Raw genomic sequence first — 23,543 nt, forward strand, 5'->3', positions numbered from 1 at the left:
TAGAATCATCAAATTTATACGAAATGAATGAATCCTTTATGTTTCATTTTCTTTTTTATTTTCTCCTTTCTCTCTCAGTATTTTTTATTTACGCTGTTTTTTAGCGTTTGCTTTCTTATTTGTTTATTTTCTTTCGTTCTTTGTCCAGTTATTTAATTGTCATGCCCCTCTTTGTATGTTTACTCATATTTTTTATGGATTTAATTGTTCTTTACATCCATTGTAATCTTTGCTTATCATTTTCTTCTTCTTCTTCTTCTTCTTCTTCTTCTTCTTCTTCTTTTATCATTTCTTTTTCTTTCGTCATTATTATTTCCTTCTTTTATTCTTTCTTCACCAGCTTCTCAGCGTCTCTTCAATATGTATACGTTAGACGTTGCTCATTTTTCTTCATGTTTCGGATTTACTATTTACTATTACTTTTTGTCATTTTAAATGTTTAATGTTTAGGCATTTGTATTCCTTGGGGAACATAGGGCCGTAACGACGCTCCTCTAATGGACCTAGTTCTGGCTGGTCCTCTTCGATTCGGCCTATGTCATTCTAGCAGCCCTGGTCTCAACCTCAATACTTCTTTTCCATGTCTGCCTTGCGGGTTCCATTCAAGGGCCTGCCTGGTGATGTTGGGTGTTGGATGTTGGATGCAGGCTTCAGCAAGGTGTGGCCAATCCAGTTCCATTTTCGTTTTTGATCTCTATCTCCATTGGGATTTGGTTGGTTTTGTCTCACAGTTGTTCACTGGAGACAGTCTCTGACTATCTGATGTTTCTGATGTTCCCGGTTCCTATCCTGGTCTTGGCCTTGGTCGTCAGAAGGGTTGCCGGCGCACTAGCTTCCCGGAAGCTTTCACCCGCCCTACTAGAGTGGACCCTTCCCGGACCAAGAAGTCCGCAGATGATGTCGTTGCTGTTTCTGTAACTTTCTTTTACAGAATTGGGTTGTTGGCCCTGTTCTAACCCCAAACCTGGAGGACCAGTGAGTGCTTTAAGTCTGATCTCTACCCTTCAACCTGCCTGGCTTGGTTACCCTACCAGGAGACGAATCTCTCGCCAGCATAGATTTCCGGATCCTAGACACACGCAAGCCCCTAACCACGCCAAGGTTGCACTCGCTAGGGGGAATATTTAATACTACTTTAATATTGTGTGCATATAAATACTTATATTATTTCGATTATTCGAACTACTGTCCTTATCTTTGCTGTCTCACTACGTTTCAGCCGATGTAACCTCAGATTTTCTGCAGCTGCTTCTTGTCGAACTCGGGTATCTCCATATCGAACTCGGGTATCTGTACAGAATTTTGAACGAAACCTTTCATTCAATCCACGAATGTAGCATGCTCTCATTCCGCCAGACACGACTAGGTAGAAGAGGTAGAAGTCTGAAGTAATTCATACTCAGGATAGAATCTTCAGCAGAACGTCACTTAAAAATGATTATGACTTAGCACTTTCATCCGTTACGCCACAGGTGTTTGTGAATAATTTTAGTATGAATTTTAAACGCCTTAAACCTAGTCGTGTTTTAGATGTGCAGATTTTACTATTCATCACTATTAATTATTATATACATATTATATACATATACATATATATATATATTATATTATATATATTATATACATATTATATACATATTATTTATATATCTTAAGAGTAAGGCTTTTATATAATAATTAATATATATTTATTAACTGGGTGACCCAACGTTACCCGGGATTGAATGATGAATTAATGTTTCACACTCCCATATTTTTATTGTCATCGACATCAATGAAATCACCCATTTTTCAATCAAATCGATTGATTGCCTGTTCTAATTGGGGACCCATTTTGGTGCACCCGAAGGAAACTTCACATGTCTCTCGCAGCAACCAAGTTCACAATACATTGTAGTATAAATTGCACTGTAGATAATCTACTGTTGATTTTATCAAATTATTTTATATTTGATATAAATTATTTTATTTTTATACTAGCAAAAGTACCCGTCGTTTACTGGGTTCAGAAACAGCCTACGGAACATGGACCCTGATAGGTTATAAAAAGGAAGGGTTCTAAAGAGATAGCTTCGAATTTGGGGGTATCAAAACCAAAGCAAAATATGATGAAAGTAAAAATAAAATAGATAAACCCCATAATTTATTATACCATACCTATTCACACTGAAACACTTATCACAATATTCTGTGGATCTATATTAAAAACCTTGTTAAACTTTGTGACATATTTCCATTCTATGGAAATCAGGTGCGAACGAACACCCCATAATTTTATTATACCATATTTCTTCAAACTGAAACATAATTATCAAAGTATACTTACGCAGATAGATATGAAAAGTCTTTATTAAAGTTTGTGCCTATTTCCATTCCATGGAGGCCAGGCGCGAACGTAGACCCCACAATTTTATTATACCATCACTATTTAAGTTAAAACATACTTATCAAAGTTATCTTATGTACATCTATATCAAAAACACTTGTAAATGTATTTTTCAATTTTTTTAGTTCCATACTTTGTCGACCAGGCGCCAACGCAGACCCCACAATCTTAGTGAACCACCGTTCTGCCAGATCAAACATACCCATTCCTGTGTCTCGATACATCTTCTATCTATATCTATATTTATATCTATTTATATCTATATGTAATCAGTTTTTTTAAAATAGTCAACCATATAGGAGCCTATTCGTGACCACACACACACACACACACACACACACACACACACACACACACACACACACACACACACACATTCAGCTTTATATTATAGATATAATGGGGTGCATTAAAGTTTAAAATGCTAAAGTCAAGTATCATGGTTCAACTGTGCTCTAGACAGAAACATTCATTTCGAATGTCCCATTGTCATATCAAAGAACCTAATGTTGATTTTATATGCCTGGCCTTACTGCTTGTGCGGTGATAATGGCTTGAATTTAAGTTTAAAATGAAAAAGTCAAGTATCATTGTGAGATTGTGCTTTAAACAGGAACATTTATTTCGTCCGCGCCCCTGTCATATCAAAGAACATACTGTTGATTTTATATATGGGGCCTTTCGGCTTGTGTGGTAATAAAACTTCTCAAATGCACTTGTGATGTTAGGCTGTATAAGATATTAACTTTGGTCAAAATCGCCTGTTCGTTCTTTCATCGGATTATTTCGATTATCGAAGACATTCTGACACAAAACCTATCTGAGAACACTGCCAGGTACATAAAGTATTTTCATGTAAAATTTCATAAAAATCAGCCCATCTGTTTTCGAGTCCATAGGCAACGAACTCACAGATACACAGACAAAGTTCCTTTTATATACTAGTAGATAGATAGATAGATAGATAGATAGATTAATAGATAGCTAGAATATATGGTACTCCTGCAGTATTTTACCCACCGATTTCACGATCTTAGCCGAGCGTTGACGAACGCTTTCGGCGTTAACGCCGACGAAAGCCGAGAATTCGGAGCTACGGTGCAAGAACGCTAAAAGTATGTGAATAGCAACAACATTCCAAGGAAAAGATATTACACACACAACAAAATGGATAAAATTAATACAAAAAATTTGGATAAAATAAATCACAAACACTTACCGTAAGTTTTTTTAAAGTAAAATAAATTTATTTTGTTGAATATTTTTTTTTTTTTGGTTCATTTTGTTTTCCGATAGTTTTTTTTTTTTTGGGGGGGGGGTAAGCAACAGTAATAAACACTTCAATGTTTTTTTTTTGTTTGTTTTTAACAAAACGTTATTAAACAGTAACAACAAGGTTTTTTTTTTTTTCAGTAATGTTTGTAGGGGGGCAACAATTACTGTTTATCTTTAGTTCCGACTGGAAGATTTTCTACTGACTTCGCTAAATTGAATAGCTGAAATGAAAGGCTGTGTATTTTTACTTTGAACAATAAAATAACTGAAATGAAACGCTATGTGTGTAATTTCAATGAAAATTATTCGTCTGCTGCGCGTTCGTTTGAAGCGCCCTGATTGGCTGATAGAGTATCGTACCTCTCGCCATGTTCCGGCGTTTTCCGACGGATGTCGATCAACGCTCGGCTAAGATCGTGAAATCGGTGGGTAAAATACTGCAGGAGTACCGAATATATATATATATATATATATATATATATATATATATATATATATAGTAATGGTATTCTAATGTATTATTTATAATTATGGTTCCCATATATTAGCACATATTACAATAAAATGATTTCAGCATGATGAGACTTCCATATTTCGATAGTAAACATAATACAATTTTATAAACTCGTTGAATAAGGTGCTGTACAGTAGTTACGTAATGAATAAACAATAGACTAAAAAAACCCAAACAAACTTTGCATTGAAGTCGTCTACACTTTAAAGTACACCACAATCACCTTAAAATAAACCCCGAACACTTTAAAGTACACCAAAATACTTTAAAGTACACCCCAAACACTTTAAAGTACACCACAAAGACTTTAAAGTGCACCACAAACACTTTAAAGTACACCACAAACACTTTAAAGTACACCACAAACACTTTAAAGTTCACCCCAAACACTTTAAAGTACACCCCAAACACTTTAAAGTACACCACAAACACTTTAAAGTGCACCACAAACACTTTAAAGTTCACCCCAAACACTTTAAAGTACACCACAAACACTTTAAAGTACACCCCAAACACTTTAAAGTACACCACAAACACTTTAAAGTTAACCCCAAACATTTTAAAGTACACAACAAACACTTTAAAGTACACCACATCACTTTAAAGTACACCACAAACACTTTAAAGTACACCCCAAACACTTTAAAGTACACCACAAACACTTTAAAGTTCATCCCAAACACTTTAAAGTACACCACAATCACCTTAAAATACACCCCGAACACTTTAAAGTACACCAAAATACTTTAAAGTTTACCCCAAACACTTTAAAGTACACCACAAACACTTTAAAGTTCATCCCAAACACTTTAAAGTACACCACAAACACTTTAAAGTACACCCCAAACACTTTAAAGTTCACCCCAAACACTTTAAAGTTCATCCCAAACACTTTAAAGTACACCACAATCACCTTAAAATACACCCCGAACACTTTAAAGTACACCAAAATACTTTAAAGTACACCCCAAACACTTTAAAGTACACCACAAACACTTTAAAGTGCACCACAAACACTTTAAAGTACGCCACAAACACTTTAAAGTTCACCCCAAACACTTTAAAGTTCACCCCAAACACTTTAAAGTACACCACAAACACTTTAAAGTACACCCCAAACACTTTAAAGTACACCACAAACACTTTAAAGTACACCACAAACACTTTAAAGTACACCACAAACACTTTAAAGTTAACCCCAAACATTTTAAAGTACACAACAAACACCTTAAAGTACACCACATCACTTTAAAGTACACCACAAACACTTTAAAGTACACCCCAAACACTTTAAAGTACACCACAAACACTTTAAAGTTCATCCCAAACACTTTAAAGTACACCCCAAACACTTTAAAGTACACCACAAACACTTTAAAGTGCACCACAAACACTTTAAAGTTCACCCCAAACACTTTAAAGTACACCACAAACACCTTAAAGTACACCCCAAACACTTTAAAGTGCACCACAAACACTTTAAAGTACACCCCAAACACTTTAAAGTACACCCCAAACACTTTAAAGTACACCCCAAACACTTTAAAGTGCACCACAAACACTTTAAAGTACACCCCAAACACTTTAAAGTGCACCACAAACACTTTAAAGTACACCCCAAACACTTTAAAGTGCACCACAAACACTTTAAAGTACACCACAAACACCTTAAAGTACACCCCAAACACTTTAAAGTGCACCACAAACACTTTAAAGTACACCCCAAACACTTTAAAGTACACCACAAACACTTTAAAGTACACCCCAAACACTGTAAAGTACACCACAAACACTTTAAAGTACACCACAAACACTTTAAAGTACACCCCAAACACTTTAAAGTACACCACAAACACTTTAAAGTGCACCACAAACACTTTAAAGTACACCCCAAACACTTTAAAGTGCACCACAAACACTTTAAAGTACACCCCAAACACTTTAAAGTACACCCCAAACACTTTAAAGTACACCACAAACACTTTAAAGTACACCACTAACACTTTAAAGTGCACCACAAACACTTTAAAGTACACCCCAAACACTTTAAAGTACACCACAAACACTTTAAAGTTCACCCCAAACACTTTACAGTGCACCCCAAACACTTTAAAGTACACCACAAACACTTTAAAGTGCACCACAAACACTTTAAAGTACACCCCAAACACTTTAAAGTACACCACAAACACTTTAAAGTACACCACAAACACTTTAAAGTACACCACAAACACTTTAAACTTAACCCCAAACACTTTAAAGTACACAACAAACACTTTAAAGTACACCACATCACTTTAAAGTACACCACAAACACTTTAAAGTACACCCCAAACACTTTAAAGGTCGTCCCAAACACTTTAAAGTACACCACAAACACCTTAAAGTACACCACAAACACTTTAAAGTACACCAAAATACTTTAAAGTACACCCCAAACACTTTAAAGTACACCACTAACACTTTAAAGTACACCCCAAACACTTTAAAGTACACCACAAACACTTTAAAGTACACCACAAACACTTTAAAGTACACCCCAAACACTTTAAAGTACACCCCAAACACTTTAAAGTACACCCCAAACACTTTAAAGTACACCACAAACACTTTAAAGTGCACCACAAACACTTTAAAGTTCATCCCAAACACTTTAAAGTACACCACAAACACCTTAAAGTACACCCCAAACACTTTAAAGTGCACCACAAACACTTTAAAGTACACCCCAAACACTTTAAAGTACACCACAAACACTTTAAAGTACACCCCAAACACTTTAAAGTGCACCACAAACACTTTAAAGTACACCCCAAACACTTTAAAGTGCACCACAAACACTTTAAAGTACACCCCAAACACTTTAAAGTGCACCACAAACACTTTAAAGTACACCAAAAACACCTTAAAGTACACCCCAAACACTTTAAAGTGCACCACAAACACTTTAAAGTACACCCCAAACACTTTAAAGTACACCACAAACACTTTAAAGTACACCCCAAACACTTTAAAGTACACCACAAACACTTTAAAGTACACCCCAAACACTTTAAAGTGCACCATAAACACTTTAAAGTACACCCCAAACACTTTAAAGTACACCCCAAACACTTTAAAGTACACCACAAACACTTTAAAGTACACCCCAAACACTTTAAAGTGCACCACAAACACTTTAAAGTACACCCCAAACACTTAAAAGTACACCACAAACACCTTACAGTACACCCCAAACACTTTAAAGTGCACCACAAACACTTTAAAGTACACCCCAAACACTTTAAAGTACACCAAAATACTTTAAAGTACACCCCAAACACTTTAAAGTACACTACAAACACTTTAAAGTGCACCACAAACACTTTAAAGTACACCCCAAACACTTTAAAGTGCACCCCAAACACTTTAAAGTACACCACAAACACTTTAAAGTACACCACAAACACTTTAAAGTACACCACAAACACTTTAAAGTACACCCCAAACACTTTAAAGTACACCACAAACACTTTAAAGTGCACCACAAACACTTTAAAGTACACCCCAAACACTTTAAAGTACACCCCAAACACTTTAAAGTACACCACAAACACTTTAAAGTACACCCCAAACACTTTAAAGTACACCACAAACACTTTAAAGTACACCACAAACACTTTAAAGTGCACCACAAACACTTTAAAGTACACCCCAAACACTTTAAAGTACACCACAAACACTTTAAAGTACACCCCAAACACTTTAAAGTGCACCACAAACACTTTAAAGTACACCCCAAACACTTTAAAGTACACCAAAATACTTTAAAGTACACCCCAAACACTTTAAAGTACACCACAAACACTTTAAAGTACACCACAAACACTTTAAAGTACACCACAAACACTTTAAAGTGCACCACAAACACTTTAAAGTGCACCACAAACACTTTAAAGTGCACCACTAACACTTTAAAGTGCACCACAAAATACAAATAAACTTAACTACATTTGTTACTACATGCACACACCACAACAAAATACGAATTCAGTCAAACGCAATAATAATCACACATTTTATATTGAATGAAAAGAAAAAGTCGACAAATTCTCTTTTTTTTTACATGGTAGTCACCACTTATCAAGGCCCGGAAGCCACTCGGAGATAAGGGTCATTGCGTGTACAGTAATCAATGGGATAATATCGTTGTAATCGTTAGTATTGGGGATTTGATAAAGTGTCTTACTTAAAGAGGCGGTTTATTAGGAATTTGTTTATGTTGGGCTTGAAGAAATCCAAGTTGTAGTCAGGTGGTAAACAGACAAACGGAAGAGAGTTCCACAGTCGTGCACTTCTAAGAAAGAATCTTTGTTCATGGAATCTACGTTTTTATTTAGGCACAGATAAAGAATGGAAAAATTATTGACAGTGGTTTCAGCTAGACAGGTGTTTATCGTGAAAGATTGGCGAGAGGGGACCAGAGATTGGAGCTCAGACGAGCACTTGCCATAGAAATAACGATAAAACAAAGCAGGCTCGCAACGTCTCTTCTGTGGCAGAGAGGTTGCAGGGAAGAGAAAAAGACATCTCCCACTAAGCCACGAAGTCTATTTTGTACTCTGTCAAGGAAGGATAGGCTGTTTTTAGCAGCCCCTTCCCAGATGTGGCAGCAGTACTCCATCCTTGGACATACTTGGCTTTTATATAGATAGAAAATTAAAAATGCAATAAACAAAAATCATATAACCAAATACTCCACTTATAAGCAAGCAAATTTTTTTTACTTACCTCCGCCGAAAATACACTAATTTATAACACCGCAAATTCCATCAAAATGAAATACATTTACCTAAAACATCCATATCTAAAGCAGGAATATATTTCATCCCATGCATAGAATGCGTAAGCGTGAAACTTGACACAAACCAATGAGGCTTGATGAACGTAAATTCCCTAAAAGTATACTACCACATGGGCATTCCTTTAACGTTAAATGCGCCAGACTCGTTTCATTTATCCTAAATAAATATCGCTGAATACATTTGGAATGAGCACTCATTATAGACTTTGACTAAATTACAAAATGTAATGTATTCTAGAATGTATCTCTTTTAATCAGGAAAAATATATAAAGGGCAACCGTCTGTGTGTATGTGCGTTTGTATGATCAATCAAAACTTTAAAAACTCCAAACAATCAGCGACAAAATTGGCATTTTCTTGATTATCGTTGCAACGGATTTATAATATCTAAAATTTAGAAAAATATTTTTTAAGGTAAACTAGGTTATGTTTTTGTTAGAAGACTGGTTATTCCTGGATTTTTAATATAATTGTATAGCAATTTTCAATGAAAATGGTTGAAATTATGTAATAATTTTGATAAACACCAAGTTATTCTTAGATATCTTCTGGAAATAACACCAAGACGTGGATAAAATTCCTATTCCTCTTTTTAATTCAATAGACGCTAAATCTAAATTTGAATCAAAGTTCTGTATTTAGATTTCACACACTATTTAATTTCTGTTTTCTTTTTATGGTCCCGGACAACGCTGGATAACCCTGCTTGTTAATACTAAACGAATAAAACCGAAACTTTGATTTTGATACGGCATTGTTACTTCTCATTGAATTATATTATTTATAATTATTCATAATTTTTATATTAAATTGTCCATAGAGTTCAGTCGAGCACTTATCATGAAAATAATGATAGAGCAGAGACAAGCTCGCAGTCTCCTTTGTGGGGAAAAAAGGCTACAGGAAAAAGAAAAGGCGCCACTTACTAGGTTTCGAAGCCGATTTTGAACTCTATCAACTCCTGCTAAGATGTAGCAACAGTACTTCATTTTAGGGCGTAGCTGACTCTTATACAGATAGAATATTGCATTGGCGGTGAGATACCTAGTGAAGCGTTTAAGTGAGACAACCATTTTTCCAGCAATCTTGGCAACAGCTTTGATGTATGTGTTCTCGATGCATTCCTCACTTGAAATGTACCAAACATTGATTCTATCGTTTTTCCTTTCTCTTTGCATAACTCAATCATGTTCGGCAAAGTCGAAAACAAAAACAACAGTTGTACCATAGAAAACAACTAAACTAAACACTATAAATAATATTTGAATAAATTTACTTAAAATATAAAACATGTTTTTCAAAATTACTTGATTCGGCATTGAATGACCCGAAAAATGTTGATATGCCATAAAACTAAATAACCAATATTTAAAGATATAAAGCACTGGAAGCTTAAAACCTATTTCAGAAATTACTGGATTCGTCATTAAAGGGCTGATATGCATAAAAACAAAATAACCAATCTCTTTTGATTTGCAATTTTTCGATATTTATCGTATGAAAGGTTGAACTTTAAAACGATACTGATCTTGGTAAAATCCGTTGCCTCTATTGAAAGTTTAAGGCAGACATGCAAACAGACATACATACATACATTTATATATTGGTAACTAAAAAATTTCGACCCAAACTAATGAAAAAGCTTGCCCTATCTCTAAATACCCTTTATGTAAAATTTCAAATATTTAGACCAGAAATTGTCTGAGTAATTTGGAAAAGACCGCAGAGGTCTTTTTTTTTTTAAAACTTTGACCCCTATTATGACTCCTTAACATTTATTGATTTGGGCTCAAATCAAGTTATTAAGTTAGATCCATGTCTAAGGAACCTATATCTAAAATTTCAAGTGCATAGACCCAAAATTGTCGGAGGAGTTTGGTAGAGTTCTCAAAGGTCAAATCGTTGACTTTGACCCATTAATCGCCAAATTTCTGGCCAAAAACCGATCACATCGATTTTCCCAAATCTCAGTACCCTGTATATCAAATTTCGAGTCTGTATACTAAAAATTGACAGAGTTATTGCGTAGGGAAATGTACACAGACACACACACAGACAGACACACAGACACGTTCACTTTTATAGATATAGAGATAGATTTCTCGAATCCACTCTGTATTTGAACTTTTTCTTTCTTCATCTTGGCCACAAGTTATAATCACGCGCCTGTCACATCCGATGTGTGTAGCGCGCCGAAGTCCTCTGCTTGATTAAGCGATGAACAACATCCTATTATGACGCTCCCTTTCCGAGTAGAATAGAATGTCCCTTTCACGCAGATTCCGGTAGAGGGAGTGGAACGTCACTGGCAAAAGTTTTGATACTCGAGTCAGGGATGAAACGTTTTTGCTATTTCACTTCAATTACTCCTTTCATATGATACTCACGTTTCTAATCAAATCAACATGAGAACAAAAGAACAGTTGAAATCCGTTTTGCGTCTTTGTTCAATTCATTAATAACCAGTTGGAATCCGCTTTTCACCTATCTTGTATCACACTTACCCCACGTATCGCCATTTGACTGTTCCATTTTAAGGTGTTCTTTCATTCTTGATTTTAAAATATTTTTCGAGTTCTTCTGAAGAAATTATTATAGACTGAGGTAATTTCTTTGGTGCTTGGGCATTATAATAGAATATCTAAAATGCATATTAAAAACTGTTATTTTCGTGTCATAATGATGTGTCATGTCGAAAGTTATAAACAATCCAAAAATTAAGAAACACGATCGAGTAAAAAAATAATTACAAAAAAAACAAAAAAAAAACAGAAAAATAAAAATAATAATTAATTAAAATTACCCAAAATACAATTTTATCGGCCAATTTCGTATGGCAAATTGACTTGTCTCCCTTGGTTTTCACATAACTTTTGCAAGTTAAAATTAGAAAATGGCGGATCAAGAATACACACTACTAGCCTTGTTTTGCTTTTGGTAAACAAAACAAAATGGTTCTAGCAAATCTTCTGCTCAATAATTTGGCTTTATGTTTGGATAATTTACTAATTTATGTAATAGTGTTTTTATTTCCACCTTTTAATTCTTTCTTCTTTTTAGGTTCTTCCTCAAATATTTTGAAGTTCTACTGGAAAGTTCCTAAGTTCGAAGCACCCGAAAAAGAAGGCCGGAGATTACATCGGCCAGAATGTTGTAACTTTTATAACTAGGATGTGAATAATACAAATAATACAGACTAATAATCTTTTTTGATTTTTTCTTCGATTTTCTTTCTTTTAATATTTCTTCTTCATCCTCTTCATTTGCATCGCAACGAATTTACCTTTGTTTTGTAATTTTGTTTTTTTCTTCTATTTTTAGTTATTTCCCCTCTTTTTGTCTTTATTTGTTTCTTTCTTATATTAGTTTTCATCAATCCATATGAACTTCTCTTTGATTCTTTTCATTCTTGCATTCACATTTCTTTCTCACCGCAAAGAATTTACTTTTCCGTTCTTTCTTTTTATTTCCATCTACTCTTTCGTTTATTTCCCCCCTTTCTCCCATATTCTTTATTTGTTTCCCTTTCCTCACTTTTTTCTTCTTAAAGTCAACTTTACTGATTTCATGTTTCTTTCTTTCTTTTTTTTTAACCTTCTCTTCGCTTCGCTTCCTTTCGTTCTTTCTATCTTCGTTTCTTTCTGTCCTCAATAATTCTCCTTTTCTTTCTTTCTTTCTTTCTTCTTTCTACCTTTTTTCCTTATTTCTTTCTTTCGTTTTAATATCTATTTTTTCTTATCTTACTACAGTAGAACTCCGGATACGGCATTAAAAATTAGTAACAAAATACAGTACAGTATATGATACACATGTATATAATCAAATAATATTATGAATAAAACCGTAAGGGAAAGAAAATACCGTAACCAGGGGCCGGAAAACATTGTATTCCACATCGTAACCTGAAAAAACCGTATCCTAGAACTACCGTATCCCGAGGTTCTACTGTATATTATTATTTTTCCTTTCCCTTTCAATCTTCTTCCTTCCGTTCGTTGTTTCCAAAACTGAACCAACTTACGAAAGGAATATTCGATCTTACAGTTTAATTAAACTCTCTCCACTCTTAGTCTTATCTTCTTTCGTTTTTTCTCTCTTTCTTTTTCTTTCTTTTTCTTTCTTTTTTCTTTCTTTCAATCTCTTGTTTTATCCATTCCTTGCATCTGTATTCCTGTTTTGTTCATTTATTCGTACGTTTCTTCCATCCTTTCATTCTTTTATTAAATTAATCTTCCCAATTTATTTAGTTATTCTGTATTTATTTACTTTCTTTCATTTGCCATCTTCATGTTTTTCTTTCTTTCTGTAATTCATCAATTCATTCATCTTGTATCTTCCAACACAAAAAGCTTCCCATCTCCAAATTTTCGTTCTTCCAATCTCGTCCACAAGTTGTAATCAAACATCTGTCACATTTCATGAACACAACGCGCCGAAGAGCCTTGTTTGGTCAAGCGATCGCGAGATCGAGGCTCTTCTTTTTCATGGAAGTAGTTTGGTTGGTGAGTGTGTGGCTACCTGAATTATGAAATCAGAACACTATCGATTCATTTCTATTTGTCTTCCCTTTCTTGTGAAATCCTCGTCTTTATATATCAAATTAAAAAAGGTTAACTTCAAATTAAAAAAACAACAAAAATCTTAAAATGTGATGTAATCACTTTAAATTATGCAAGCACCCGTTGCATCTCTCTCGATATATATATATATATATATATATATATATATATATATATATATATATATATATATATATATATATATATATATCACTGTTTCGCAGTGCGGCTAAACTAGCAACCATCTCAAGCCAGGTTTGAAACTCAATCGTCCAGTCGGCGCTACTAACTGTACGCTATTCGGCTGCTGCCAAGATAAGTATGTGAATTAACAATGTTTAAACATTGCCCAAACGCCTAAGCTCCATTTGTTTACACAAAGAGCATCGCTTTATACGCTAATGACATTTTATTTATCACTTCCCAATATACGCAACCCAAGGTAGGGAGCATTTATAATCATCCATACACAGCACGGCTAGACTAACAACTACCTAAATATATTTCAGTAATTAATTTCAAGTATATTCTTCGGATTACTGTTCTCATCTTGAACGCTATTTGCACAACATTTCAGTCGATGTAACCTTCAACATTTTTCCAGTGTACCTTGTCGAACTCGTGGCGCAACGGATAGACTATTTGGTAAAATTCAATTGTAAAAATTACACTCCAAGGAGGTAGAAGGCTCAGTGCGGGCGACATTCCAAATGCAATCGCAAATTACTTAGGATGTCTACCCGGTCATGGTTGATGGGACGAAAACATGCTACGCAAATGGATTAAATAAATGGTTCCGGTCGAAATTCTGTGCAGGTTCTTGAATTCGATATAAAGAATGTCGAGTTCGACAAGATATATCTGAAGAAGTCGGAAGATACATCGATGGAAATGTTGTGCAAATAACACTGAAGATGTCCTAGTAGCCCGAAGAATCCAAATAATACGAACAATTAATCTTCATTCTAAGAAACAGAACAGTAACTTTTACAATCTATAATGATCACTAAAAAATTATCACTTAAAAAATTATCACTAAAAAAATTATCACTTAAAAAATTATCACTAAAAAAATTATCACTAAAAAAATGATCACTTAAAAAATTATCACTAAAAAATTATCCCTATAAAAAATTAAGTCATTACGATTTATACACAATACACTTTTACTACAAAAGTTCAAGTTTATCCACATACATGAGGTATTTTATTCTTCTCTTTTGTAAACCTGAATCATATAAACAACATCTGACCATCTTGGTTTATATGACACTCAAAATGGGAACAGTAATCCGGAGAATCCAAATAACAATGGTGAAAGCACAGCTTCCAGTTTTATCTGTTTTATTATTCTGGACCGATAAGTATTTTAATTCAACAAAATTATTTGAGTTAGGAAAATACATTATATATAATAATGCATTATAATAATTGCTATGACAAACAGTAGTAGAGATGTAATAATTTTTTCCATAATGTTTTCTAATATAAATTTTCTGAGATATTTTGCACATCGTTAAAGCATTAAAAATATCCAGGCTCGGAGTATTACATTATTATTTACTAACTAGTTGCTATTGAGCAACCATTACCAGTAATCACCAACAACAGGTGGCACACCCTGATGTCTGAGTGACAACAGATGCGTTCAGATTTTCAGAACTCTCCACGTCTTTCGATACTCATTTCGAATCCCTTTGTGTTCTCGCAGCAGTTGTTTATTATTTATTTTTCGACGATAGCAGCCATTGTCTTTCTTTAATTATCACTAGCGATTCCAGTTCTTTCTTCAAGCATATTTGTTAGTTTTTTTTCACGCTTTTCTCCCTCGCCTTTTGTTTCACGTTTCACCGCACTCCTTATTTAATCTTGGTGTGTTGGATAATTAATATTGTTAATTAGTTATCTATCTATCTATCTATCTATTCATTGATATTCTTAAAATGGTTTATATTGGTAGTTATTTATTGTTTATAGAATAAAGTGTAGCAATGGGTTTTAGCTGAAGATGTTTACATAAATTAGCTAGGTTAAATAAACAAAATAACCTTGGGCAGGCAGACGTGGAAAGGTCATACGTTAGAGATACGTGTGCTTTTGGAATGATGACGTAATGGAACTGAGGTCAGGAGGTCGAGAAGTTTAGAGTCGGAAGAGTTGGAGTTTAGTCACGCAAGTGAATAGACGTACTTCAAGCCATGAAACGAGGCTGTGAGGAATAAGCATATAGACGAAATGTAGACTCTTGTGAAGACCATTTGAGACAACTGAAATAAATTTATATTTTAAAAATGTAAAGTGTTGTTCTGTGGTTTCACAAAAGAATAAAGAACAGAGGTCTCAATTGGTTATGGTGTTGGCCATTTCATGTTTCATCACGGAGCTCAGCAGTGAAGATAAAAGACTCTTGAAGAAAGAAAGGTATGAAGCATATATTCTTCTTCTTATAAAAATGATACCTAAATGTAAATATGAACTATAATATATACCCGTGTGATAACTCGCTGATACAACATGACTCAGTTTATATGTCGATATCATATCTCCTGACTAAACAACATACATACAATTTATACGTTTACAACAGGTGTTATAAGAACAATATCTCTCATCCACTACATATAACATATGACTGTTTTGGGGCCAATCCACCTGACTATACAATAGGTGGTGCTTTTAGCAGCTCTTTATATATTGTACTATATATTTGTCTATTCCTTTTTTATCATCGTCCGCGCATTTTTTTCAAATTCCTACCAGTTCCCTTTCTAATATACTTTCCTTTTTACATAAAGTCAGTCAACTTCTTGGCCTTCGGGCCAAGATCAAATTGTGTATAAGGGTAAACATGATAAAAAATGCTGGCTGAGAGAGAAATCTTTTTAACTTTCAAACAGAGACGAGATGGACCAACCAACCCCATCTCCTTTCTTTTTGAGTTGGCCTTGTGCCTAAATTTTTTGTTCATTTTCTCATTTGTATTTTTTTCTTACGAATAAAAAATTTAATATCTCAAAATTTAGTATCCGTTCTGATGCTACACTTTAATTTTTTGTTCTCAGTTATCGGAGGAGAAATGCTTCACGACTGAGACAAATTTTTTTATTGCTGTTCCTTTCTTCACATTAAAAAAACGACATTGGTGTCTAACTCTGTCGTTGTAAATAAGTACATCATTGCTCGGATGCAAAGCATTGTGAATAATCATTATTTTCCTGTTTTTTTTTTTTTATAGCTGAGTCTTTTTTTTACATTTTCTGATTGATCGATAGTATTTTCTTACTAGAAATATTGCTCAAATATTTATTACTTAATTTAATAGTTTATGATTTAACTAGCAGACCACCCAGTGTTTCCCGGTCATAAAATACACATAAATATTATATTTTAATTCGTACAGAAACTGATACATGTGTATGCAAGTATTATGTTTTTTTTTATAAACAGTTCACTTCTTGTAAGTAAAAAAAAAATACTCAAGATCGAAATCAAGACCCAAAGACAATGAGTCACAAGTACGATAAACATTAGACCATTTTGACACGATCTTTAAAAAGTGTTTTCAAACCTACTTATTTTTAACATAAAGAAGCGGTTTCACAACCGCGCATGCTCATTTGTGAAACAGTTGACAAACAGATAACAATCCGACGACTCCCAAGTATCAAGTTTTCAATTTTGACCTGCTCGCAGCCCTTTATTTCTTGATGAAAACCGATTTAAATTTTTTCACATGCCTGAATACCATATATACCAAACTTCAAGACTATAGATAAAAAATTCCTTGAGTAAATAGCTTGAGAAGTGTCCTCACACATACACTCTCACTTTCATAAATATAATAGATAGATTTCAAGTAACATTCCTATTATATTCGCATGTTCTCTTTTAAACATTTCAGGACCCCCCCCCAAAAAAAAACAAAAAACAAAACAAAAACAAAAAACCTCAAAAAACAAAAAACAAAAATAAAAGAAACAAACTAAAAACTAAAAAACTAATAATTTTCGATTGATTTACTCTTTTCTTTATCTCATTTCTTCCTTGTGTGGCATTTTTTACGCTTGTCAAAGTATTTCGTCTTCATTTCAAATTCATTAAAGACGCCATTTTTATTGATGTTGACTATTGCTTCGTCACCGTCAAAATGGCGACGAATGTGGAGAAATCTTGATTTTATTTATAGAGGCTTCCTTTGTTACTGACACCTTGTAAGGCATATAACCGTTTTATCTTTCTGTTTTATATTTTTTTGTGGGAGCTTTTTCCTCTTAGTTTGAATTGAGCCACAATCTTTTGTATTGCCGTTTGCTTGTACATTTTAGGGTTTACCTTTTTAATAATTATTTCTTGAAATTTTTTTCCACTTTTTTATTTCTAAAGAATTTATGTAAATCTCTTTTTATTGTTTAATGACTTCGCTTTTATTTTCAGTCCATTTTATGTTGTGTTTTTATTTCCTTTTTTTAGACTCAGTTTTAAATATCTTATTTATAGTGATTGGACGATTCCAATATTTTTCCAATTCTAATATAATTTCCGATTCCGATTCCGATTCTTTATAAATCTCTAAATATCTAACTCTGAAATGGTTATTTTTTCCGATTACCGTAACAACACATGTTAAATGTGTAAATATTTTCTCAAACGTAAAAACAACATTGCGTTTGTGATCGATAGCTTTTAGCTTTACTGGTAGTTAAAGTCAATAATTATTTTTTTTGTTATTTTATTATTAATACCAGCAGTGAAACATTTTGTTTAAACAAAATCAAATAAATAGTAATAAAAAACGATATTAAAAGAATCGTTTTTAGCATCGGAAAATAGGCACATATTCTTTAGATTCTGATACTGATTCCGATACTCTAAAATGTTCCGATTTTCCGATTCCCGACTCCGATGAATCCTCCCAAGATTACTTATTTATTATATACTGGGTATTGTCCGAGCTGATCGATTACGTTATACCTTTGTATCTTCATCATGATTGTGATTTTTGATCGCCCCGATCCTTCATTGCGATGAGTGTGGGCGAGTTGCTGTTGAAGATGAAATCAAAGTAATTTATAAAGCAAGCACTTCCTGACTTCACAATACCCGACTGTACTTGTAAATAATAAAACAAACTGCAATGTTATTAGCTGCGCGACAGTTAGACCTTTATTGAAGTTTATGTACAGCAGACACAACAAAGTGGACAGAACGAAGGGTTCATACCTACTTTTACGTAAAAACCCATTTTAATAAATGCTATCTGCAAGGTGGTCCAAAAGCAACCTGAAGCGTTCTATACGTTTCTGTAGCAATTTTTCAAGATTAACAGAATTTTATTGCATATCGTTCTTCGAAAGTATCCTCATGTTCAGACTGCATTTTTGGAATTCACCAGCTGTGACAATCAGACTTTAGTCGGATGTATTCCAATTCCTGCTATAGCTGTTCATTGGAACGTGAAATCATAAAAAAAATTGGTCAGTCATCTCATAAGATGTATAGCAATAACATAATGAATTTTCAAGAGTCTACGGCAATTTGAAATGCTTGTACAAAAAATTCTGGAAACTTATTTAAAGCACCACGTAATTTACACCAGGCTCTTTCTGGCATCACAATTTTTAGTTTCTAAATGAATAAAACGAACTGTAATGTTATTAGTTTCTTGACAGATTCTCATCGCAGTTTATACGCATCAGACGTAACGGAAGCAAGAGAGTGAAGGGTTTATGATTCCTTTACTTAAGAACATATCTTACTACATGTTATCTGACTACATCTTTTTTTTTTTTTTTTTTACAAAGGCATCACCACATTATCAAGGCCCAGAGGCCACTCAAGGATAAGGGTTAAAGAGTGTACAGTAGAAATTGGACAATATAGTAATCATTAGTAATGAAAATTTGGTAAATTTGATAACTTATATGGAACGGCTCATCAAGAACTTATTTACTTTAGACTTGAACACAACCATATTGTAGTCAGCCGGAAAGCAGGAAAACGGAAGACAATTCCACAGGCGTGCAGTTCTAAGAAAGAAGCTTTGTTCATGGAATCTACGTTTAGGTTTAGGCACAGATAAAGAGTGGGGGCAATTATTGATAGTGTTTACAGCTAGACGAGTCCTTAACTCTCTAATGGCGCATTTATTTACCCGGTTGTCTATTCTTTCCCGCGATATGATCTTTTGCTCTACCAGACAATACACACTGATCATGTGGATCATTTCTGCTAGCAACTAATTTAAAAAATCTTTTTCTATATATGTGTGAGCATAGTTTTTTACATGTATTTCGCCTGTCGATTGTGTTATGAGAGAAAAAAATGCAATGGAATATGCATCGAACGAAATCACTCACATTTCATATTTCAGTCGGAGTAGGTCAACAATAAAGAAAAAGAAAATCAAATAACGCCTTTGAACGGTATAAGTATGTGCGAAAGCTGTTTTTATGGAAAACGCTCTAGACAAGGCACGAAATCACTTGATGTAATGAGATAAACCTAACACTTCCAAATCAATAACTAGCCAACGGTAAATATTAAATGAATAGACTCTGGCCAAGAAAACAGCAATTATTTCCCTTTTGTCAGGAATGGTAGGATTAGAGTACAAAATACGGGAAACAAGCGTTACGAAGCTGTCGAAAGTAAGTCTAATCTCCTGTAACGACTTCATTGCATAAACAGTTAAATGAAAACATTGAAGCATGTTGCTGCAACATTTAGCGTAATTATGTTGCAATAACTTTCACTTAGAAGCTGTAGACGAACAACGATTTATAACGTCAATTACTATAAAACGACAAAGGCTGCAGTTTTAAAAATGAAATTAAAGAATGACGTCCTGACTTTTGTAAGTAAATAATTGCGCGTTGTTGAACTTTTTTTTTTTTTTTTACAAAGGCATCACCACATTATCAAGGCCAGAGGCCACTCAAGGATAAGGGTTAAAGAGTGTACAGTAGAAATTGGTCAATATAGTAATCATTAGTAATGAAAATTTGGTAAATTTAATAACTTATATGGAACGGCTCATCAAGAACTTATTTACTTTAGACTTGAACACAACCATATTGTAGTCAGCCGGAAAGCAGGAAAACGGAAGACAATTCCACAGGCGTGCAGTTCTAAGAAAGAAGCTTTGTTCATGGAATCTACGTTTAGGTTTAGGCACAGATAAAGAGTGGGGGAAATTATTGATAGTGTTTACAGCTAGACGAGTGTTTCTTGTGAAAGTTTGGCGAGGGGGGACCATAGATTGAAGCTCAGTTGAACACTTTCCATGAAAATAACGATACATCAGAGACAAACTCGCAACATCTCTTCTGTGAGATAGAGGTTGCAAGGAGGAGAAAAGGACATCTCCTACGAGGCTACGAAGTCTATTTTGAACTCTATCAAGGCAGGACAAGTCCTTTCTAGCAGCTCCTGCCCAGATGTGGCAACAGTATTCCATCCTTGGACGTACCTGGCTCTTATATAGATAGAGAATAGCATCAGCAGTGAGATATCTACTGGATCGATAGAAAGATCCCACCATTTTTCCAGCGGCCTTGGCAACAGATTTGATATATGTGTTCCATTTAAGATCAGGAGTAATGGTCAAGCCCAGAAGCTTGTCAAAACTTGAGGCCTCCTGAAGACGAGAGCCATTCATTTCAATTGATGACAAATGTGGATTAGAATGTTGATGATGTAAAGAGAGAAGCTTGGTTTTAGATGGATTAAAAGTAACCAGCCACTCCTTTCCCCATTGTACTACGCGCTCAAGATCAGAAGAGAGAGAATTGGAGAGAACTTGGTCGTTTACTGTCTTAGATGTGGTACCATAAATGGTTGTGTCGTCAGCATAAATGTCTACAAATGATGTAAGGATATGATTTGGAAGATCATTAATGTAGATCAGGAAAAGAGTTGGGCCCAGGATGGATCCCTGAGGGACACCGGCATTAATACTGTGAGCTTCTGATTTTTGCCCCTCAACTACTACTCTTATGGACCTATCAGAAAGAAATGATTTAATAATTGAGAAGACTTTTCCAGCTATACCATAGCTAGCGATCTTTTGAAGTAAACCTTTATGCCATACCCTATCAAAGGCTTTAGATATGTCAAGAGCAATTGCCCTAGAAAGATTGCCACCGTCGAGAGATTTGCTAATCCTATGCGATATAACTGTAAGGACATCTGCTGTAGATCTAGCAGAACGGAAACCATATTGAGTGTCACTAAGAAGGTTATTTTTGTTGAGATGTTTGATTACTTCTGTATTTAACACAGATTCTAGCAACTTACTCATGACGCACAGGAGACTTATTGGCCTGTACTGAGAGGGGGATGAGCGATCACCTGAATTCTTAAATACAGGGCATACTGATGAGATTTTCCAGGGAGATGGGAAACTATTCTCCTTAAGACAACGTTTAAACAGATTTGTAAGTATGGGCGCTAATTCAGGTTGAAGTTTTTTGAGTACTATAATTGGAATACCATCAGGGCCAGTTGCTTTACTCGAATCAAGGTTTTTGATTAGCTTCGCAACATCACGTACAGATATACGTATATCACATAGCGTGTTTTCTGATACAGGAGGAAATATTGGGGGTTGGCGGTCTTGGTCGCAAAGGGTAGAATTAGCTGCAAAGTTCTTGACAAAGAGTTTGGCTTTGTCTGATGCTGACGAGATTACCTCAGGTCCATTGATAATAGTTGGGATGGAGCACACGCTTCTGTTCAGGATTCTGTTTGCTATTTGCCAAAACTGGTGGGAACCAAGCCGCTGCTCAGCTACTTTGGACTTAACAGATTGAGCATACAACACTCTTGCGTTCCTTATTACTTTCTTACAATGGTTGCTGGCAGTCCTGAAAACGGCTTTAGTTTCCATACATCTATTACGTTTGAAGCAGTGGAAAAAGTGATTTCTGTGCGCAATGGCAGCAGCACATTCTGGAGAGAACCATGGCTGGCTGTTAGGTTTTTGCTGAAACTTTTTAGAGGGTATGAAATGGTCAATACCTACAATTAACCATTCAGTTAGGTCTAATACTATAGAGGACACATCCTTTTTAAACATGGAATGCAGAGGTAGATCAGATATAAATGTACGGAAGCTATCCCAGTCAGCCTTTGTGTATCGATATACTGTACGATGAAGAGGTACGTCTGGGGACTTATTACATTTCATTTTTATCTTAATTGATACAACAGAGTGGTCGGAAGATCCAAGAGGCGACAGAACAGAAACTGAACATAGTTCAGGGCAAGTTGTGAGAAAAAGGTCTAGTAGGCTCGCATACTGGCCGTCATTATCGGGCACACGGGTAGGTTCCTGAACAATCTGAGTGAGGTCATAGGCAATGGAGAAATCATGACAGAACCTCCCATCATCATCGGTCTTGTTTGAGTGGGTCAACCATTCGACGTTGTGAACATTGAAGTCTCCACATACGTGAATGTTAGCTGAAGGATAAGTAGAAAGGACTTGGTCAATTTTCTCAGATATGCTTTGAAAGATAGTAACTCCGCTGTTGTGGGGGCGATAGAGAGTAAATATAAATGCAGTAGTGTGAGCTAAAGCAACCCGGAAGCACATATAGGGTAAGTTAGGATCTTCCCTGGAGATGTCCCTCCCACATGGAAAGCTATCTTTAATATAGGCACATATTCCATGCCCATGGCGATCTTGGGGGTCAGATTTAGAAGTTAAGTTAGAGTATCCTGAAATTGCAAACTCATCTAGGGAAATAGCCTGTCCAATGCCAGTTTCACTTAAAAATAAAAGGTCTGGTTTAGTCTCCTGTAATTGGGTTTCAACCTCTGGAAGGTTAGAACGAAGACCCCTGATGTTGGAGAAGGAGACATTGTAGTAGGGGTCTACGTTGGAAGTTGGAGAACCGGGTTTAATCGTGTATTTTTTCTTGAAACTTGTCATGATGAAATTTTGGAATTTGTGGACTAGGTCG

The sequence above is a fragment of the Euprymna scolopes genome, chromosome 18 (assembly GCF_053919585.1).
Source record: "Euprymna scolopes isolate OS-2025 chromosome 18, ASM5391958v1, whole genome shotgun sequence".
Lineage (NCBI taxonomy): Eukaryota > Metazoa > Mollusca > Cephalopoda > Sepiida > Sepiolidae > Euprymna > Euprymna scolopes.